The 23,124-nt window shown below is 38.7% G+C and overlaps 1 non-coding gene across 1 annotated transcript; it reads left to right on the forward strand.

Moving 5' to 3' along the window:
* The first annotated feature begins 21,152 nt into the window (after positions 1 to 21,152).
* Positions 21,153 to 21,227, forward strand: Trnat-ugu (transfer RNA threonine (anticodon UGU)). Its single transcript has one exon. It is a non-coding gene; the product is annotated as a tRNA-Thr (tRNA).
* Positions 21,228 to 23,124: the final 1,897 nt, after the last annotated feature.

Raw genomic sequence — 23,124 nt, forward strand, 5'->3', positions numbered from 1 at the left:
ATTGAAATTCTGGCGCATCCTTTCCAAAGCAGTCCCAGTCACAAAAGTAACGACCGTCGGTGGACTTTCGTGTAGGACCTAAATTATGTAATTTTACCCTCGTGACCTTTATGTATGATAATGTATGCGGAAAGAAATTAATAAACTGTGTAATGGGGATACACATTGTCCACTGCAGTTTAGTACATACAGCGTCTGACAAAAAAATGTGTGAAGCGCTCAGAAGGGAAGAAGAAACTGAAATGAAACTTCACGGACTGTGAGGCTATGTGATGATACTCTGTCGGCGAACAAAATTAGTACACCTGGAAAGAGGAGGTGGATTTTGATCCGATGACTGCATATGCCACCTGGGGCATGTACTGATAAGAGTTTGAAAATCGTCCGCCAACGAGCACCATCTTTGTTAACCTTCAATACGGAATGCTCACAGCCAGAATGCTCAATGTGGTGCAAACGTATGAAGGAAGCAAACAACCACACCAGGGAGACGCACTCGTGCTTCCTACAGCCAGCTGAACGAGTTTGAAAGTGTTCAAATTGTGGCTTTCCGAGTGGTGGGATGGTCCTTTCGGAGAACTGGCACACAAGATGGACGTGTTCTGTCAGTTGTGCATGGATGATGGTATCAGTGGACACGTGAAGATTCTCATAGATGTAGCAGAATTTCTGTGGGTGCACGCACCTCAGACGCCCGTAAGGATCGTCGTATAGTAAGGGCGGCAGTGGCATATCGTACAGCTACAACAGCACAGGTAAGAGGGTTTGCGAGCCCGGATGTGTTAACAAGGACTGATGCGAACAGGTTATTAACAATGCGACTAAAGGCACACGCAACTCTAGCTCATCTTCCACTCATGCCACAGCATCGACGTGCACGGTTTGACTCAGAGGATCTCTTGCAAGATAGACTGGTGCTCCGTGGTCTTCAGCAGATTTTCCATATATGAAAATGATGGTCGTTTGTGCGTTCGACGCAGATCTGGTAAGTGTCGCCTCATAAAGTGGATTCGTACAAGGCAGACTGGTCCCACCCCAGGTCTTACGGCCTCGGGTGTTGCAAGCTAGAACTCTTGTTCAGCTTTAGGAAGGGACGCTAACCAGCGCTCGGGCGTGCAGATTGTTGCTAGACGCGTTCTTTTTCCGTTCTTGCAATAGGGAGATGTGTTATTCCGGCAGAATAATGCTCGCCCACGCACTGCCCGTGAAACTCAAAGTGCTCTGTAAGACGTGCAGCAACTTCCCTGGCCAGCATGATCTCCGGCTTGTCTCCAATCCAGCACGTGTGGGAATTGATGGGACGAGAAGTGACTCCCGCGTCTCATCAACCAACAACTCTTCGACAACTACGTGAACAAGTGGAGTGGCCGTGGCGTAGCACATCCCAGGACTGTATTAGCCATCTGTATGGTCGGCTGGATGCCAGAGTCAGCGCCTGCGTTGCCTCACTTTGAGTCTTCTCCACAAACTAATATGGCTGTTTCAGCATGGGTCGATACCTGGAACCTCAGAACGCCATGTGTTACTGATCTGTAAACGTAATCATTCCATGTACTCTATATGCACTATTGCAACAATAAATCTGAAGTGAATTAGAAACCTTTTAAAGGGATACTATTAATCTTTTCCGGCAATGTATTTCAGTGTTTAGAAAATCGAGAGAAATTTACAAAGAATATGACACGATTTATGCACTGATCGGTTGGGTAGGGTGTTATTGTACCCTCTCCTGAGACCATAGTACTAACAGCTGCTGTAACTGGTCCTTGGTATCCTTGATACTGGCGCTGGGATGGAGATGACATCCGAACTGGCCCCGCACTTGTTTTACAAGGGACAAATATGAGTGTCTTGCTGGGCACGGTACTACCTAAACATCGTGCAGACAGTTGATCGAGACATGTGCCATGCGTTGGTGGGAATTGTTCTGTTGAAAAACGGCACCACGGCGATGCCACATGAGAGATAATACACGAGAGCGCTCGAGATCCGTGATGTACTTTCAGTCACTATCAGCCGAGACCTGAAGTCATACGCGATGGCTCCCCACATCATGACGCCAAGAGTAACAACACTGTGGCTCTCAGAAACATAGGAAGAGTTGGACCTCTGTCCAGGTCGCCACCATACTCGCCGACAACGATCATCTGGGGATCAATTCTGAACACAATGCGACGACATTCTTCAGTTGTCTATGCTTCCCGCGCAAGGAATCTCTTTAATGCCTAATGTCAGACTACGCTTGAGACCATAGCGAACAGAATTAGTGCAAAAAGACTGTTTCCATGTTTAATGATTGAGACTCCGTGTCTGTACGATACATCTCCAATGATATCATCCACACTCAGCTTAAGATAAAGTTGGCGATATTATTGTGTGTATATATACTCAATGACACCACCTACTTTATCTTAAGCTGTGTGTATTACTTCACATTAATACATGTTTCAACTAACAACTCATCATATTGTAATCATATTGTAAGACTAACAAAAATTTATATTTTGAACTATTACATTAAGGTTAACCTAGCTTTTCCGGTTTTTTTGATACAACCTAATGAATGAAGGATGAGAAATTACTGTCAATTGCAAGTTCATATTTTTAAATTATCTATAAGATGAATGTGATTTTAGTTTTGAGTTTTGGCTTTTCACATTCGTCCACGAAAAGAAGCAAAATCCACTAGTAAAATCATTGTCGCCACATAGATAGTTTACAAATTAGAACTTGCGACTGAGAATAAAAGTTCACCACTTATTCAAAAGGTAATAATAAAGTCAGAAATACCAAAATGAAGTAGCTGTCAGTGTTTTGACGTAGCATTCGTTAACTGTAACTCCTTCATTACTTTATAATGAAGTGCCTACCCAGTACATAGAAACGTCATCCACGAACACTCCACGACAGCTGACGGCTTTATCTCCTCGGTCATTTTTAAGTATTGAGAGTAGTAACATTTTCGAGCTGGACGTCTGATGTTTCTGACGCATCTAATGATATTTTTCCGAATGAAAAGATGAACCAATTGTATTTTGCTTTTCATCACATATTACGAATAATATGTTTGAGCTGTTTTGAAGGCTTTTCGCAAACTGAACTGAAACTAGAATTCCTCTGACTGCACTATTTCAGCATTTCAGCTAAGTTTGTTAGACGTTCAGTCATCTGCAAAGGACCCACCTGTAGTCCACTACTTTACTGGGATTGTATGATGACACACACGGTTGTAGTGACAATGCCTAGGGCAAGGGAAGGGAGAGATGGTTACGGTATTGGATGAAAGAGAAGGATTAACAACACATTTATTGTACTTACTGCTCAGTCAACTGGTAATCCGTAGACTATATATTAAAGAGTAGTGAAGTAAGTAAATCAGAGAATCTTTGGACAGTATTTGATTTGTTTTAAATATTTATTTCAGCTCGTATGTTTGTTCATTATTATGTTCCGGTTGCAGCCCTTTTTGGTTATATAGAACTTCTTTGTTGCAGTTAGTCTCCCAAAGTCTGAAGACGGTTGCCACTCATCTGTAAAGAAAGGAAAAACAACGATACTTAATACTGATTATTATGTTATATAATTTGTGTAGAAGTTATATGCCAATGTTCTTAAATGCTAATGTTGTTAGGAAGAGACTTTTCTGTCTATAAATTACAGAGTTTAACCGTAAAGTGGTGCAACGACTTCACAATAAAAGTTAGTGGTAAGACTGTCCTAAATAAGGCAATGGGGTTTCTGTGTGCTTCTCTGTATGAGGTGCCAGTAAGTAATTGGATGAGGGAACAGGTGTCTTGCAAGGTACTAGCTCACATGTTTATATATTTTTGCTGTCACTGAAAAGACCAAGGAATTAAATAAGGACAGGTGCACATTACACCATTTACACCTATTTCCGCTACTTAGAAAGCAGTTCTAGGAACTAGGCATCTACTTACACCGTATGGATGATTGAATTTGCTTTTTTTTTAAGTAAAAAAATGGACAAGGTGACTATTTTCATTTTAAAAATCTATGACATGGAACTGAAGCGAAGACCTTGAGAAAATGAAACTTGGAAAGTTTAAGTTCTGACACTACAGAAACATAAAATTAGGCAGACAGATAAAGAACAGAATTAAGAGGTAGAAAGGAAAGTCGAGAAAAGCAATTTACGATCACCAGTATCAAAAGAAGGCACAAATTTTCATCACATCCGAAACATTCTATTCCAACTATTAAACTATGACTATGTGTCTATAATGTCATACCGAAAAACGTGATAATGGTGATAAGGAATAATGGACAACGATATCTTAGAGGTCAGCGTGAAGAAACACACATAGAATAAAAATGCGTTCACAACCATTAAGATTCAGTTTGTGGTCCAGTTACCGAGATTGAGGTTTTCACTATCAGCTTAACTAGAGTTGCGCTCTACCAAAACGACGGTTCCGTCGTTCTGGTACAACAATTAAATGACATAGTAAATGGTAGGACTGCCGCTAGTATTGGTAGCACTTGGTAGAGAAAAGAAACTTAAATGAATAGGTGTGACAGAAACACACACATCGTTCAGTGTTAGCGCATTGTGTTTATATATCTTCACAAAATATAAACTACATCTCGTAATTAATAAAAGTTTGTTGATCGCGTAACTTATGCCCTTTTATGTAACTGAAGCAGTTACTTATGCTGCAAGTACAGTTTACATGCAGAAAAATAAAAAAAAATATCTTTACTGTTACTGTTGCTTTTTGTAATCAGTAGAACGTACTTCACCATGATCATAGACAAGTGATTCCTGTTATTAGTGGTAAGTGCGAAAGTTGTTAATGCACAACAGAAACTTGTCTTACATGAGCTCGGCGAAGTCTTGAAGCGTTGTTTGATACATTTTTGTTTTCCAGTTTTTTTTTTGTACTTTTCCCTTTTTGTGAAAAAATTCCGTTTCCTAGCGCTATATGATGAATCTGTCCTTTTTTTATTGTTACTACAAAATCCATCTGTTTCACGTTACAAATCAATAATTTTTTAATTAAACGTTAATTAAATATTGACAGTTTCAATTTTGCTACAAGTACTGTTTATTTTTAAGCAACAGACAAGAGGATAACTATATAGAATAAAAACGTTCCTGAGGTTACACTGCTGTTTATATAGCCTCACTCAGTTTCTAGATGGTTCATCGATTCAGATTTCTAGGGGAATCTACTAAGACACTGATAGCATACGCAAACACAGCGATCGAAACGCCCGATAGGTATGCAACACAACTAACATACAAGTAACGCGGTTAGAACCTTAACTGACAAAAGCTGCTAGGAAAACCACTGCGCTATCTGCTTACTTATGACTTTGATAACCTATGGTAGTTTTACAGCTCTGCGGTTAGCTGATGTACGCCGCACTGGAACAGTCGCCAGTCTTACATATATCTGACATTGCGCCACAATGGAGGCGATCTGTAGTGTAAACTTCAAAAAGCCAAGATCGCTAGTAACTCACTTATTTCGATAGCCGGTTTCGGTAAGATTGCGCTAGCACAGCTGGAAGAGGTTATGTGAATTTTTAGAGCGTAAGATCCGTAATTTTTCTTCTGTGTTTACAACTCGTTAATCTGTACCAGACCTTACACAGTCTGTTTGTAGGTAATTTCCACGGAAGTCTGTTGGGTTTATCCCACATCGCATTATCGAAAGGTGAACAACCGAGATTATATTTTCACAACTGGGATTAATTAGTTTGTTGGGGGGTGGGGGCATAAAACGCTCCACATTCACATCTACGTCTCGTGCACATTTAGCCGTATTCTGTTAAGTCACTCTGTCCTTTGCAATAAGCACTCACAGCTAACCACTGAAACTACTGGCACGAGCACTGTACGTTTGTCACTTAGGGTGTACTCCTAAAGGTATATAATTTTCTTGCTACTATGGTAGATCGTTTACAAAGCAAATCAGGGGAGTAATTTCTCCTCATTGTTGGTGACTCCCTGCACGTACGGTAAAAGACGGATGTGTGGTTGTTCCATCTCCTCGTCTTTGTCCCTGTTGTAATATATAGACATGACATTATTAATGATTTCTTGTCTGTTACCATTAGTTACGAACTTCTAAAAATGGTTCAAATGGCTCTGAGCACTATGGGACTCAATTTCTGAGGTCATTAGTCCCCTAGAACTTAGAACTAGTTAAACCTAACTAACCTAAGGACATCACACACATCCATGCCCGAGGCAGGATTCGAACCTGCAACCGTAGCGGTCTCGCGGTTCCAGACTGCAGCGCCTAGAACCGCAGGGCCACTTCGGCCGGCCGAACTTCTAATTTGTCTGCATTCTAGGGTAAATAAGTCACCTTTATTACTAGATTTAATACCGGATTCGTTTGCTGCGGGTGGCGGTAGGACACAACTTCAAGGTATCTATTGTTGCTAGTGGATTTCCTGAGGACTGTGTGTCCTAGCGTACCTTCTGATCACCTCTACCTTTCCACGAAGAGCTATATACTTCTACAAGCGTTCACATACTCCTTCAAGATTTATTGGGGCAGGAATGAATTTACTATAGGTTGCACCACTATTATTACATACTCTATGAAGACCGCTTCCAATGGTGAACGATACAACGATCATCTTCTTGCAAGATGATGTGGTTAAGAAGACAGAAAATTTACCTGATACACTTCACATTTTTTATGACTGCTGTAAGACGAAATTCCACTTCTGCTATTCCCCCTACCGACGGGGCACTAACTAAAGCGTAGTGGACAAGGTCCAATGATGTACAAATCATTATGGTAATTTCGTCATTACTGCTTATTGTAGAATCAATTTTTTTGTCATCGGAGACGTCTTCAGAATAACGACTCAGTGACCTCTTTCAAGAAGACGTCAGTTAAAATCCTCCATTGTCATCCAGCTGAGTTGTATTCCGTCTTCAACTACCCTGTTGCCGACGATAAGTTACTCTGTAGCCTTCTTGCGGTTCAAGAAAGCTGTATGTCTGAGAGCCTTGGAACAACGGTCACAAAACTGCATGCAGGCGTCTCCTAGTCCATACAAAACATTTTTCCGGGAAGCAGGCAAGCGCGTCCGTAACTCTGGGGACAGACGTCGGCTGTGCAGTGGCAGTGGTCCCCGCAGGAGGCTGGCCGCGCTCCTCACATCCGTGTGGAACCGGGACCTAGGCCAGCCTCACCGGTCACGAAGCGGGCACGCGCGTGACATTTGAATCAGTCGCGCACCGCTTATCGGAAGGGAATCTTACGAATGTTTGGAAACAGGAACGGTACCGGATGCAGACGCACTTGCCATTCCAAATGCGCCGCACAGCTCTCATCTGTTTCTCATGTGGCGTCGAAACCAGACGGTGTCGGCAGAGATATGGAATACTTCGAAATCTCCTCAGTTTCGGCGGCCACCACGTATTAAAAAACCACAACTGTATCAGTAAGGCACAGTGGTATCAGAGACATGGAATACAAAACATACAGTGTTGCCAGACGTATGATGATAACTGGCTCTGTACTGCCCGACCACCACGTATTAAAAAACCACAACTGTATCAGTAAGGCACAGTGGTATCAGAGACATTACTGCTTATTGTAATGTAACACAAAGTGCTGCCACACGTATGATGATAAATGGCTCTGTACTGCCCGGTCACCACGTATTAAAAAACCACAACTGTATCAGTAAGGCACAGTGGTATCAGAGACATGGAATACAACACATACAGTCTACCAGACGTATGTTGATAACTGGCTCTGTACTGCCCGGCCACCACGTATTAAAAAACCACAACTGTTGAAACACGTATGTAACATAGCAGCGATGGTGAGGCACGTTAAAATCTTTGACCAGAGAGCCTATAATCGTAGTTAGTCTGCGCTTGACCGCGCGAGTGTTGCAAGCAGTACAGTTGTAGTCGTCATGTAGAGCTGTACAGTAGTAGCCGTCGTGCAGTACGCTAGTAGTCGTCATGCAGAGCGGTCGGTCAGTAGTAGCAGCCCAGTGCGGTTGTGTGATGTAGTCTGTCGGCAATACTGGTCAAGAGGCTGAATGAGGTATATTGTTAATTAAGGTAATCATCAGATAATGTAAAGTTTATTTATTGTAATTAATTTCCAACAAGTGCCCCAATCATAATTTTGATTTCAAAAGGAATTTTACAAAAAAAAATTATTTAATTGAATTAACGATTTAATTGAATTAACGATTTCATTCCACTTCCCTTAAAGACAAGTTTCAGTTAAATTACAAAAAAAAGGAATATTATTATTTGCAATGCAGTTCCTCCAAGCTGTGCGCAAGAATAAGAGCAGAAATTTGACTAGCAGTTACAATGAGGTAAGAATTTAATTCTGATTTGCACAGGGTCAAAGACCGATATTTCGGTTTAATTGAATTTTCATTGTCACTGAAGTTTCATTAGCACTGAATTGTTTTTCATTATTTTGCGGAAGCTTACACCAGAGTCAGATAGCGAATTTCACATTTTTGTTGTCATTGTCATTATATTTAATTGCTAGGGAGGTTACGCTTGGCTCCATTTATATTAAATAATTGTCATATGAAATTTTGTGGGGAGGTTACACTTAGCGCAACGTCCATTAGCATTTCTATATAATATTGTCTTGTAAATTTTTGTGGGGAAGTTACACTTGGCGACATCCAGTCCAGGATCGTATTTCGTTGAGAGTCTTTTGAACAACAGTCAGATTTCTGCTCTTATTTGCTTAGATATAATTAGGATTTGGCGCAACGCTTTTATTAACTTGTGACTTTCTTTCTACAGGTCAACGGCAATTCGTTGCTCTGTTGTATTTGTGTGTTGCTTTTGCATTGTGCTTATTTATTTTGTGAATATTTGTGACTATTGTAAAAATTCCGCGAAAGACTGTGAATAGTGTATCGTGAAGTATTTTGAATGAAACTACCGACTTAAATAATGTAAACGATAGTAATTGTGACACGCAGTGTAATGATGACAATCCTGCGTTCACTAACAATCAGTGCATTCCAATCACTAATGATGACTTTTATCTTAATGATGAACAAGCCAACTCAATTGTCTCCTCTGTGAATTTGACGACAATTGATGACGCGGAGCGCGCTATTGTAATGAGCGCTGCCCAGCTTAACGCACCCGGTTCGGAGAATTCAAGTAATGTACAGACGAATTTTTCTAATGAAAATGAACAGGATACACAAAGTACGGCGGATCCATTTCATTCCGAAATAGTGACCGACCGTGTACATTCGACTGACAAACCTTTTTGTAAGTCTGAGAATAGCCAAATGGTTATAGAAATCGAGACAATTCCAGATCCACCACTAAACAGCACAGAGAATATAAACGCTAATTTTGACTTGGTACGAATTATGAGAAGTTTACTACAACAGAAAAGTGAGAAAATAGACAGCAATTTCAAGCAACAGAGTGAAGATTTCAAACAACAACTTAGTGAACAGAACAAACAGTTTAATGAAAAATTAGACAATAATAACGAAAAATTAGACGGCAATTCCAGACAGTTAAATGAAAAATTAGACGACAATTCCAGACAGTTAAATGAAAAATTAGACGACAATTCCAGACAGTTAAATGAAAAATTAGACGACAATTCCAGACAGCTTAGTGAACAAATTAGAGCTGCTGCCGCGCAGTGTCATGACACTAAGGAACAGTTGCGTGCAGAAATTGAGGCTTGTTCAAAAAAAATAGCGAAGAAATTAAGTCTGTTGCGCAGGAATTAAGGGAAATGCAAACTGCCGCAACAGACACACTCAGAGACGAAATTAGCGGAGTCGCTAAACAATGCTCTGAAAAGGCTACACAACTACGCGACGAGTTTAAAGCAATGACAGCAGAACTTTCGCGCACAGTGGATGAAAAGATCGACGCGAAATTCGACCAACAGAACACTCAGATTGACGAACGCTTTAATCTCCACATACAAAACAGTGATACGCGTTTCCGGAAATTTATTCGAGATCAAAACAAAGTAAAACGACAAGTCATGGAAACAATCACTGCACAAAGACAAGAAGACAAACGTAAAATGTTCGCGAAAGCGAAGACGTATGTAGACAATAATATTACTACAGTGTCCGACAAAATTAATACCATAGAACAGTTGAACGCGGAATTACGGGATGAAATTTCTGATCTTAAATCAAAAACAGATACACACACAGTAAATATTCAAACAGTGACAGACAGATTCGAACAATTAGAACTAACACAGGATTGCGATGTCATCAAAGCTGATGTTAAAAAACTGAGCGAAACTACGCGTAAGTTGCAAAAACAGATTAATGCGTCCGATTCTAAAACCGATGATCAGGCAAAAATACTGACTGAAAAATATGATGAATTGGCCAGTCGTATTGATGCTATTGAAAGTAGTAATGATAATAAATCAGACGATACTGCACCGATTTCATTTAACCAAACACCTGAATTTCAAAATTTACAGCAGACAATTAATGAGATCGACTCGTCTAACAACACGTTGCGTAGAAAACTGTCGAGTTTACAGCAAGAAGTAACAGAGATTAAAAATATTTCAGTTAATAACACATCACAGCAGGCGCCACTTTTCGAACATTTGCCAGACTCACGCAGTGCGTATAATTTGAGTAATCTACAGAGAGTACGGGACTTCGATTCCGAACAACCACAGTTCAATAGATACTCTTACGATCCTGAACCTGTTGCATCACACAGAGATGATAAATTCGATTACAAACATTTTCTGTCAGTGAGAAAGTTTAAAGTATTTAAAAACGATAGAACGCAGATTCACCCACTGGACTGGATTCAAGAATTTAGCTTTGCTCTTCCACCGACTTGGCCTGTAACGCATAAACTTGAATTTATTTGCAGTTTTTTGGAAGGCGAGCCGGCAACTCGTATGAGACCGATCGCGAGGCAATGTTACTCGGTAGAAGAATTCCAGAATGCTTTTCTGTCAGCGTACTGGTCGAAGACGACACAGCGCGGAATTAAAGATCAGTTAATTAGCTTACCAAATTATGAGAACACAAATTTTCCCAGTGTCACGCAATTTTTTGAGCACATGGTACAACAAAACCAGTACCTAAGTGAACCGTACAGTGAATCTGCACTTATACAATTATGCATTTCCAAATTACCACGGTCGTTAAGAGTGTCACTTCTAACGGGCCAGCAAAAAGAAAACATTTCAGCATTCAGGGATCTTTTGCAGCTTTTAGAAGTACAGCAATCTGATTATTCATTTGTAAACAAAAACTTTTCGTATAATAACCAAGGTCAACAAACTTACAGTAATTATGATCAAGGACGTAATTTCAATAGGAAAAGTAACAGGCGCTTTAGGAACGACAACTACCAGAACTTAAATCAGAGACAAAATTCTAATTATCAATATCGTCAAAATTTTCAGCAACAGGAACCACACTTTAGTAACAATAGAGGTATTTCACAACAACAACATCAAAACCAGCCGGTTAGCACACCTAACCAACAATGGAATGCACAAGGTCAACCAGGCTTTAATGTTCTGCCGCGTGCACGTATAGTCCCTGATACAACAAATAGTAACGCACGACAGCAAGGAAACAACTACGTACAAAGAAGACAGTATTTCAATTCCTATCGCAATACACCGTATAGGAATGATTATCACGACAGGCGTAAAAACGATGAACACAATTATCAGCGTACATATAATAACAGTCGGTCTTACCAGCAACAAAGTAATCAACAAGAACATATTCTCATGAATGAACCCGACAGTAGGTACCATCCAGAGCGTAACACGTCTGGAAGAAGTAATAGGACAGTTCAAATCGTCGAAATGCCACAGAATCCTCCTAATAATAATAACACGTCAGACAGAATCTGACTAGATACTGTACAGGACGCATCTTCCAATAACACAAGCACTACGTTTGACACGCAAAATGTTGTTCACGAAAATGTAATTACTTTTGACGATATCAGAGACACTCTCTTGCAGGAAAGACCATTTGTTCAGAAAACTATTTCACATCCTGTCATCGAAATTAAAATTGGTTCATCAAAATTCTCAGCAGTAATTGATTCCGGATCACCTATATCAGTAATAAATGAGGAGACTTTTAACGAGTGCCACAAAGAGAATACTTATCCGACATTACCTTTAGGCAAAACAAAAGTGAAAGGAGCAGTATCGAGTAAAGGAGTAGACGTTAAATTACAGACGCATTTATCATTTTGTATTGGAGGTCATACTTTCCACTCAAATTTTTGGATTGTTCCTTTATTGACAACAGACGTAATTTTAGGTACGAATTTTCTGGTACAACACGATGCAGTTATCGATTTTCAAAATTCTTATTTAATGTTAAAGGATGAAAATGTACAATTGGCTTTAGAATTTCAGCACTCTTTATCTGCGGAAGAACAAACAATTAACCGCACAGAGGTCATTTCCGCAACACGTAACATAGACTGTAATCCCACATTGTTCACGGATACGTACGTACACAACGATAATACTCCAGACGAAGCTGACTACGACGTAATGCAAATGATTTCCGATAAAGTTAGACAAAGCAGTGCAACTACAGACGACGAACGCACGCAGCTATACAAAATTCTTTTACAGCAAGCTCCAGTTTTTGACAACATTCCTGGTACTATGTCCGGTTTTATGTATGAATTTCAAGTGAAACAGCACGACACATTTAAAGCAAAGCATTATCCCATTCCATATATTCACAGAGAACAAGTTAAAAAAGAATTGCAGGATATGCTTGATCAAGGAATTATAGAACCAGCAGTTAGTCCGTACATAAACCCGCTACATATTGTTAAGAAAAAAGATGGCTCACTTCGCCTCGTACTTGATTCACGTCACATTAATGACATTATTATTAATGAAACAGATCGACCACAGACACTAGAGGAACTTTTACAGAAATTTCATGGTACAGCTATTTATTCTACATTAGATTTGAAATCGGGATTTTGGCAAATTCAACTTCATCCAAATTGCAGAAAATATACAGCTTTTCTCTGTTTCGGCGACTGTTATCAATTTTGTAAATTACCATTCGGCTTAACTATTTCTTCTGCAGCTTTTATTCGCGGTTTGAACACAATACTTCCGACAGAACTTAAGGACAGAATTACGACGTATGTAGACGACATTCTTATCGCAGAAGCTAACTGGTCTGATCACAATCTGATTCTTGAACAACTGTTACAAACTTTTCATGCACAAGGACTTACAGTTAATCTTAGTAAATCGCACTTTGGCAAAACTTCTATAAAATTTCTTGGACACGTAATTTCAGCGGAAGGCATTGCACCTGATCCGGAAAAACTTCAAGCTCTACGTGACATTACTGTTCCTACGACGAAGAAACAAATACGCAGCTTTTTGGGTTTAATCAACTTTTTTCGAAAATTTATTCATCACTCCGCTTTAGACACACCTAGATTATGTCAACTGACAGGTAAAAACAGTATTTGGTCTTGGGATAAGCAAGCACATTCTGAATTTGTGAACCTGAAACATGCTTTGTTGAATGCTCCACTTTTATCGCACCCAGATCTTACCAGAAATTTTTCCATTGCCACCGACAGTTCCAACACAGCTTTAGGCGTACATATTTTTCAGGAAATTGAAGAAGATGGTTCGATAATAATTAAAAACATCGCATTTGCAAGCCGCATTTTGTCACCTGCTGAACGAAATTATTCCGTTACAGAATTGGAAACATTATGTGTTGTATGGGCTTTTACGAGATTTCGGCACTTTCTTTATGGCAGACATACAACCGTGTACACAGACCACAGAGCGATACAATTTTTACTTTCGGCCAAATTCACGCACGACAGATTAAGCAGATGGAAACTTTATTTACAGGAATTTAATTTTACAATTGTTCATATTCCCGGCACACAAAATGTTGTAGCAGACGCATTATCCCGTTCTCTTTGCAACAATCAGCAAGACGTCGCAACCAACTTCTGCAAAGCAAATTTCAGTGTCATGTACATTCAGCAAGTAGCATTTGAAAATTTTATTTCATCGTCATTACAGGACATAGCACAAGAACAAAATAAAGACAATGTGTGGAAAGAAATTAAACACCTTTGGCAAGATAAGAATAATGTTACGATTAGAAATCACTACACTGTACGCAATAACATTCTATTTCGCCGCTCTCACCCTGACAGCAACAATTGGTTATTATGCATCCCTGACGAACTTGTTAACAAATTAATCTGGTACACTCATTTAAGTTACGCACATTACGGAGCAAGAAAATGTTTTCTTATATTGAGACAGAACTGTTATTTTAACAACATGGAGAAACGTATACGACGAGTTTTAGCGTCATGTAAAATTTGCCAGAAAGCTAAGTCAGACACAACTTCACATATTCCTCCATTATATCCGATTGTACCTGTTAAATTAAGACATATGGCCGCAGTAGATATTTTTGGTCCGATTCCGAGAACTAACAGAGGTTTTTGCTACATCTTTGTCGCTGTTGAGCTCACTTCAAAATTTGTTACTGTCACTCCGTTACGCAAAGCTACTGCTAAAACTGTTTCGAAAGCATTTGTAAAACATTTTCTATTTCATGTAGGGCATGTGATGAAAGTAATTTCTGACAATGGATCTCAATTTCGTAGTAGCGTATGGACACGCATGTTACGAGCCAGAAACATTTCTCCGATCTATATATCCAAGTACCACGCTTCTTCGAACCCCTGTGAGCGGTTAATGAGAGAAATTGGTAAACTATGCCGAATATACTGCCACAAAAGACATATTGATTGGGATACACACATACTCTCATTCCAAGATGTAATTAATTCCATTCCAAATGAATCCACTATGCTATCTCCGTCTGTTATACTGAAAAACGTTGAACCACCAAACAAAATTAAAGAATTTGTAAATTTTCCTACATCTCGTCGCTTACGACACCACGAAATAATTGACATTGCGCTGAACAACATCAAACGTGCCGCAGAGCGCCGGGGAAGACAGCAAAAACAGGTTTGTACACGCCGCGACTTTCACGTTGGACAGAAAATATTAGTACGTACACACTATTTATCCAGCAAATTAAAAGGTAAGTGCAGTAAATTTGAACTTCTATACGCAGGTCCATATCGGATTCGCAGCATCCCTCACCCCAATGTTGTACACGTCGAAACTTTGAGAACCAGAAAATCGAAAGGCAATCACTATGTCTCAAACATTAAACCGTTTATTGAATGAAATCACTTTATGATGTAACATGCTATGATGCCATTTACTAATGCAATTATTTCACCTGACTAATTACTGATGATTATCGTATTTTTTCTTGGCAAGTGCCCGGCAAGGTAAGGTTAGCAGGTCGCTTTTCTTGTCGTTACACATCAGACCATGCACATTTTCCACTTTTTTATGTACGATTGTATTCCAGTTTTGTCTATATGCACTGTGAAATAGTTAAGATATAACACACACCAGTCGACTTTGACATTTTTTTTGGCCTTATGACATCTCAACATCGTGACTTTTACATTTTTTGCTGCTGCATTGTGATATTCTCTGTACATTTTGGCTTTGAACACTGTCAATGTCTTTGACATATTACGTTGTCTGTCATGTTATGCTGTATGGTTAATTGTGTCACCATAAACCAGTCATTATTTAGTGGGTATATGATTTAAATGCAAGACGTTAATCTCTGTTCATCAATTTCAGAAAGAAATGATGCGTGTAAGAAATAAATTCAACAGAAATGGGAATTTCACCTACGGAATAAACGATAGAAGATGCAATAACTTTATGAGGAAGAGTAAATGGATCAGGATTAACAAGCATTAACAAGAATATACAATACTCATCGTAGAATAGCAGTCTTCACTAATTTTTTCTTTCAGAATACAAGGTGATTGATGCAGGCTGTCGGACAGAACTACACATCTTAGTTTTAGTGATGAAATATGCTAGAGATAAGGAATAGTTGTGTAATGAGTAATGAAGTGATTTTTTGCAGATGATAATGAGTGTTGATGAATAATGATGAAGAGTGTGCTACTATGGATAATGAAGTTTTTCTTTACAGGTGATGATAATAATGAAGTTATGATAATATGGATAATGAAGTGATGGATAATGAAGTTTTTTTCTTTACAGATGAAGTTATGTATTTATGCTACGTAGTTATTTAAGTATTTGTTGCAGTTTGTTTTGACAGCAGGTGTTATATTGCATAGTAGGATGACGGAAAGTTTTGGAAAGGACAGCTATGGAACACATGTTTATACACATTTCACTACTTGTTAATTCGAAGTTCACTACTTTTCAGCATAGTGTGCGTTTCTTCTTTCAAGTCAATAATCCATTTTGTATTTTTTCCAGGAGAAGTTTTTCATGATACTTACTAAACCTGTTACTTATTATACCTGTTCTAGTACTTGCATTTTTATTTTTTAACCCATTTGTGTCTATCATTTATACATGTGATCACATATACTGCCTTGTTTCATAACCTTGCTACAGCTGACTCATGACGAATGACGTTACACATTTTTGATTTACAGGAACAACTACACATTTTTGATTTACAGGAACAACCCAGTACCAATTTTTTTCTTTTTTTTCTCTTCTTGGTTTCTCTTATAATTACCCAAAGCAATGCTTTGATAGCACAAAAAAAAATGTAATACCAGTCCCGAATAATGACTTAAGAGATTTCTGAGTAATACTGATTATTAATGCTATGACTGTAATTAACTGATTTTTTATAATGAATTAAGAGATTTCTGAATAATAATGAATAAAAAAAATGTTGTACTATTTAATACTTGCTGGACACTGAGTGCCAATAATTAATGTCACTCATTGAATTATGTTATTAATTATGCCATTAATTAGCTCTTGTTTTCAATGTTGATACTTTGTAACTGGAAAAGTATATGATTCTTACTATATTGAAATGACAAATGATTAACTATGCTTTATAATTGGGAAAGAATGTGATTGTTTAATAATGCTTTGTAATTAGGAAAAGGCTAATGATTATTACTATATTGGAATAACAAATAATTAATTAACGATGCCATACTTTGTAACTGGAAAAGAATGCGATTGCTTCATAATGCTTTGTAATTAGGAGAAGGCTAATGATTATTACTATTGAAATGACAAATAATTAATTAACGATGCCATACTTTGTAACTGAAAAGAATGCGATTGCTTCATAATGCTTTGTAATTAGGAGAAGGCTAATGATTATTACTATTGGAATGACCAATGATTAATTAACTATGCCATACTTTGTAAATGGAAAAGAATGCGATTATTTAATAATGCTTTGTAACTAGGAAAAGAAGGTTACTGATTCTATGTAAAACAATTAATGAACATTTTTCTGTAATACTATATACTTGGTACAGAAATGTTCAATCACTGGGCTATGAATGCCGCAAACTACTAATGAAAACTGTAATTGTCAATATTATGTAACTTAATGTCCTTCACCTCATGAGCTAACTACCCTGAATTACTGCAATGTCCATTTGTCCTTTCTATCCTAGTGATCATGGAGCACTATCTTTGGTTTTGTACTAATTCTACGTTGGTGTGCCTTGTAAGAGCGTGGTGTTGACACGACATGCTGTCCACCACCGTGAGCGATGAAGACGTTATTATGGTCCCACTGTTTGGTGTACCTAATGTACTGCCAATATGAGAACATGAAATGTTACTACGAGAGTTCAGTGTCTTGGCTACACTGGTAAATTCTGATGGGAAAGAAACTTCAAATTGTGTCACTTGGTGTTGTACTTCTGTGGAAAGATATGGACTTTCAGAACAGCTGTGTGCAATCTAAAGTGCTACAACCATGATGCAATCCTTCCCTTTCCTTTCCTAATTCTTGTCACATAGTGAAGATCATTTTTTTTGCTAACATTATTTATGTTCATGGGTTATACATTTTTTTTGATTCGCTGAACTCCAGTGCGAGTACACTTATGTCATTTGTCGATATGATTTTTGCCATTATGTTTATTTATTTCAAAAATGCCTAAGACATTTTTTCGATTTGTTCTCAAGTACAGTATGTGCACTCTTGTCTTTTATATTGTATATACATTTTTTTTGTTATTTTATTTTAATGATATGTTCTGTACTACAGTGCATGTGCACTTATGTTGTGTGTCAATATGTTTTCTACTGAACTTCAGTGCCTGTGAACTTTTCTCATTTTTCAATATGATTTGTACTCATTCTGTATATTCAATACTTCAGTACGTATGCACTTATGTCATTTGTTACTAATTATATATACATTTCGTAAATTGCTAATATGTTATCAACTCCAGTGCGAGTACACTCATGTCACTTATCAACACGATTTTCTGCCATTCTGTTTATTTGTTCTGAAAATGCTAAAGAATTTTCAGTGCGTGTGCACTTTGCTATCTGTCAAATAATTTGTATATACAGTTTTCTGATTTACTACTATGTTTTGTACTCACATCCTGTCTTTGTCTGATATATTTTGTACTCCGTGCATGTGCACAACATTTAATTTATGTACTAAATTTGAATATTCTGTAAATTGTAAAACTTTCTTGCGATGGCAAGTCCAAATGACTCACCATCGCTGCCAAATTTTTGCCCACCCAGTGGAGGGTTATGAAACACGTATGTAACATAGCAGCGATGGTGAGGCACGTTAAAATCTTTGACCAGAGAGCCTATAATCGTAGTTAGTCTGCGCTTGACCGCGCGAGTGTTGCAAGCAGTACAGTTGTAGTCGTCATGTAGAGCTGTACAGTAGTAGCCGTCGTGCAGTACGCTAGTAGTCGTCATGCAGAGCGGTCGGTCAGTAGTAGCAGCCCAGTGCGGTTGTGTGATGTAGTCTGTCGGCAATACTGGTCAAGAGGCTGAATGAGGTATATTGTTAATTAAGGTAATCATCAGATAATGTAAAGTTTATTTATTGTAATTAATTTCCAACAAGTGCCCCAATCATAATTTTGATTTCAAAAGGAATTTTACAAAAAAAAATTATTTAATTGAATTAACGATTTAATTGAATTAACGATTTCATTCCACTTCCCTTAAAGACAAGTTTCAGTTAAATTACAAAAAAAAGGAATATTATTATTTGCAATGCAGTTCCTCCAAGCTGTGCGCAAGAATAAGAGCAGAAATTTGACTAGCAGTTACAATGAGGTAAGAATTTAATTCTGATTTGCACAGGGTCAAAGACCGATATTTCGGTTTAATTGAATTTTCATTGTCACTGAAGTTTCATTAGCACTGAATTGTTTTTTATTATTTTGCGGAAGCTTACACCAGAGTCAGATAGCGAATTTCACATTTTTGTTGTCATTGTCATTATATTTAATTGCTAGGGAGGTTACGCTTGGCTCCATTTATATTAAATAATTGTCATATGAAATTTTGTGGGGAGGTTACACTTAGCGCAACGTCCATTAGCATTTCTATATAATATTGTCTTGTAAATTTTTGTGGGGAGGTTACACTGTATCGGTAAGGCACAGCGGTATCAGAGACATGGAATACAGTAAATACACTGCTGCCAGACGTATGTTGATAACCGGCTCTGTACTGCCGAAAAGTTATCTAACGAATTGTATAGTTGGTTTGACAACTTTTCGGCAGTACGGAGCCAGTTATCAACACACATCTCACAGCAGTGTATGTGCTCCATTTGATGTATTTGACACCTTTGTGCCTTGATGATACAATTCCAGTTTTTATTTTAGTGTGTTACAAGGAACCTTTTGAGTGCGAGATCGCAAGTTAAAGCGTTAGTAAGGCTCATTTGAAAGTGTTAATTTAATAATTAGGACGGGAAAAATATTAGCTGCTAAATGATTCACCATGTGCATCATGAGGAAGCCGTAAAATGAGTGTTCGGGAGGTGAAGAGATCAACCCTCTGTGTGATTTATGTATTACATTTCACAAATTGGACTTTGCCCACATTCAAGAAATGTGCAAAGCAAACCATTAACTAGCACCGAATGAAGAAATGTGGGTCTAAGGCGCTGCAGTCATGGGCTGTGCGGCTGGTCCCGGCGGAGGTACGAGTCCTCCCTCGGGCATGGGTGTGTGTGTTTGTCCTTAGGATAATTTAGGTTAAGTAGTGTGTAAGCTTAGGGACTGATGACCTTAGCAGTTAAGTCCCTTGAGATTTCACACACATTTGAACGTTTGAAGCAAAGTGCGCCACAGTGATCACAAAGGGTCACACCATCAAGATCGGATGCGATGTTCAGCTAGGTATCCACTCTTAAATAATGCATATAGCATCATATTGGTGTAACGGGGTGATGAGAACTGATGGAATGTGATGTCATGCAATTACTCTCCTTGCAAGACAACGCACACGAGAAGGAATAGTAGGGGGCTGTGCACCACCAACTCCTACTTCTCGCAGCACAATAAATAACTTTCCTGCCAATTTACCATACAGATTAACAGTCAGCATAACTGTATATGAATGCGTGAAAGTATTGATGTCAGTTTCTCTTGATGCAACTCTCTTGATACCACTAATGCCCATGGTTCCGTTCCGACGGAATGTCGGCTTCGGTAACTGTTGTTATAGATATAATGCAGTGTTTTCTTTGCTTATCGTTGTCATTGCTCTACCTTGTATCGACACCAATAGCACTGTAGCACTGTTGTGAGTTACTCGCCGAATAAACAGCTCAACTACGCTTCGTACCCTCAAGCTGTGCTCAACATTGCATACCTCTAGTACCGCGGTACTGTTGGCATTAACAGCCAATACTGTGGTTTCGTGGCGGACAGTATGAGGGGCATCGAACGCGAGAAACATCATTGGCCTTTATACTTATACAGATATTGTGTCTGTTCTTTCGGACATATACGAAAAAACAGACACCATATCCATATAAGAATAAAGTTCTGGCAATACCGGCGATGACCTTCTTCTTCTGTGCGGCTGCACACATATTCCCCAAACTCTTACGGGACTTTGTAAGAATGTCTTCCACGAGTAACGAGTCTGTTGGGGAGGGACACTACGAGTGTAGTGTGTGGACATACAAGGTGAGAATGTGAGTCTCGCGGGAGGCGTGCGCGAGATAGTCGCTGCAGTCGCACTATCCCCTGTGCCCTCGGTGGCTCAGATGGATAGAGCGTCTGCCATGTAAGCAGGAGATCCCGGGTTCGAGTCCCGGTAGGGGCACACATTTTCACCTGTCCCCGTCGATATACATTAACACCCGTGAGCAGCTGAAGGAATTAATATAATTCTAATTTCATTGGCTTTTGTGACCACGCGCTCAAGGTGTTCCTTGATAATTTGCATTGGAATGTCTGTTCTGTGAATTTACCTCCCATGTTTTTAATGGTCAGTTGGCAATGTGTCACGTATAGTGGTCTTACAATTCACGCATCCCATGATCTGAAGACGGCAATATAACTCTGCTGAAACTAGTGTTCTGGATATGTATTAACTGCGATCTAGGAATAAAGCATATATTTTGGAAGCTTCTTTACACTGAGCGAAAAGTCTTCACATGAAAGGCCTGCTGCTAATGTAATTTGTCGTTGGACGGTCTTGTCCAAACCTTATTTCAAATTCTTTCCAATGGTTTTTGCTATGAGCGCTTCTCTATGTTGAGAGCAATGCGTAATAATCAAGTTTTCGTTTCGTCCTTTCGCCAGAGTTATGAATCATTTTATTGAACCCATCATTGAACCGACATCATCTGTCCGTTGCCCATACAATTCTTCCACGACAAATTTATTATCTGCACGAATCCATATATTACTCGATAAATGTCTTTGCCTTTGGTTGTTATGGGAATTTCTTTACAAAGAAGATGTTATTCACAAATATTCCCTTCATAAACTAAACAAAATAAAAGAGCTGAGTTAGACCACTTACATCGGTCGATTCATAAAGTTAAATTTTAAACATTAAACTTTTTTCAACAACTGGTTTTTTAACTGAATGTTCAAGGTCTTCAGACGTATCCTGAATACGTCTTCCAGCTCTATTACCAACGATGGGATTCTCTTTTCATATCACGTTCACACGTAGGGCCAAACATTGTAGTGACAATAGCACAGCAAGATGGAATGATGGCTTTCTCTGCAACTATATGAGGTAAGGCAATTTCTGTAATATTCGCAGCTAAAAGATAACTAGCTTATTCAGCTTCGTAAGAGATCTTAAAGTTTTTAGTGCACAGATAACTCTACTGAGTCTTCTATCTTAGAATTTCTTTGAAACAGTCTTGGTTTTTCCTTGTAAACGTTTGTGTTTTGCTGAAATATGGCGCAGCAATTTGTTCGATACTATGCTTTTACTGGAAAGTTTATCTCCACATACCACACACTCTGGCATAAGACATCCTTCATCTCAATACCACGTGATTGCCATTTGTAAGTATTTTCATACACAGTTTCAATTTATTTTCTAACTACTGCACAATGACGCGAAACACACAGGGATCTGAGGTGCACTATTTGATTGTTGTTGGGAATACATTGAGGTCTGAGACACATTGTTTGATTGAAGCCCTACGTGTGATGTTTCAGAAATGCCAAAGGTCTCTTTCTGACAGTAAATTTCTCTGTTTCTGATGACTTCTGTAAAATACATTATCTTGAAAAAAGTGTAATAATGACATATGTCATGAGCGAAATAAAGAAACAGACTGAAGGAAAACTGTACAGTGTGCCACTATCACCACTGAGAGAGACTGTTAAGATATGAAATAACAGAGATCGCAGATGTACAACAGCCGAAAAGAGACATCTAGAGCCATAAATGGAAGTTTTTGTGGTCTTCTGTGTGAAGACTTCTCGGATGCAGCTCTCACCGCTACTCTATCCTGTGCGAGCCTCTTCACCTCCAAATAACTACTGCACCCTAAGTTATTTTCAACGTGCTTTCTGATTCAACTCGTGGTTTCCCTCTGCAATTTTCACCCTACATACTTCCGTCCAGTACTAAACTGGTGATCCTTTGTTGTCTCAGAATGTGTCCTATCTACTGATCCTTCTTTTTTTTTCAAATTGTTCCATCAAATTTCTTATTTTCCCAGATCTGTTCAGAACCTCCTCGTTAGTTT

The sequence above is a fragment of the Schistocerca cancellata genome, chromosome 1, assembly GCF_023864275.1.
Source record: "Schistocerca cancellata isolate TAMUIC-IGC-003103 chromosome 1, iqSchCanc2.1, whole genome shotgun sequence".
NCBI lineage: Eukaryota > Metazoa > Arthropoda > Insecta > Orthoptera > Acrididae > Schistocerca > Schistocerca cancellata.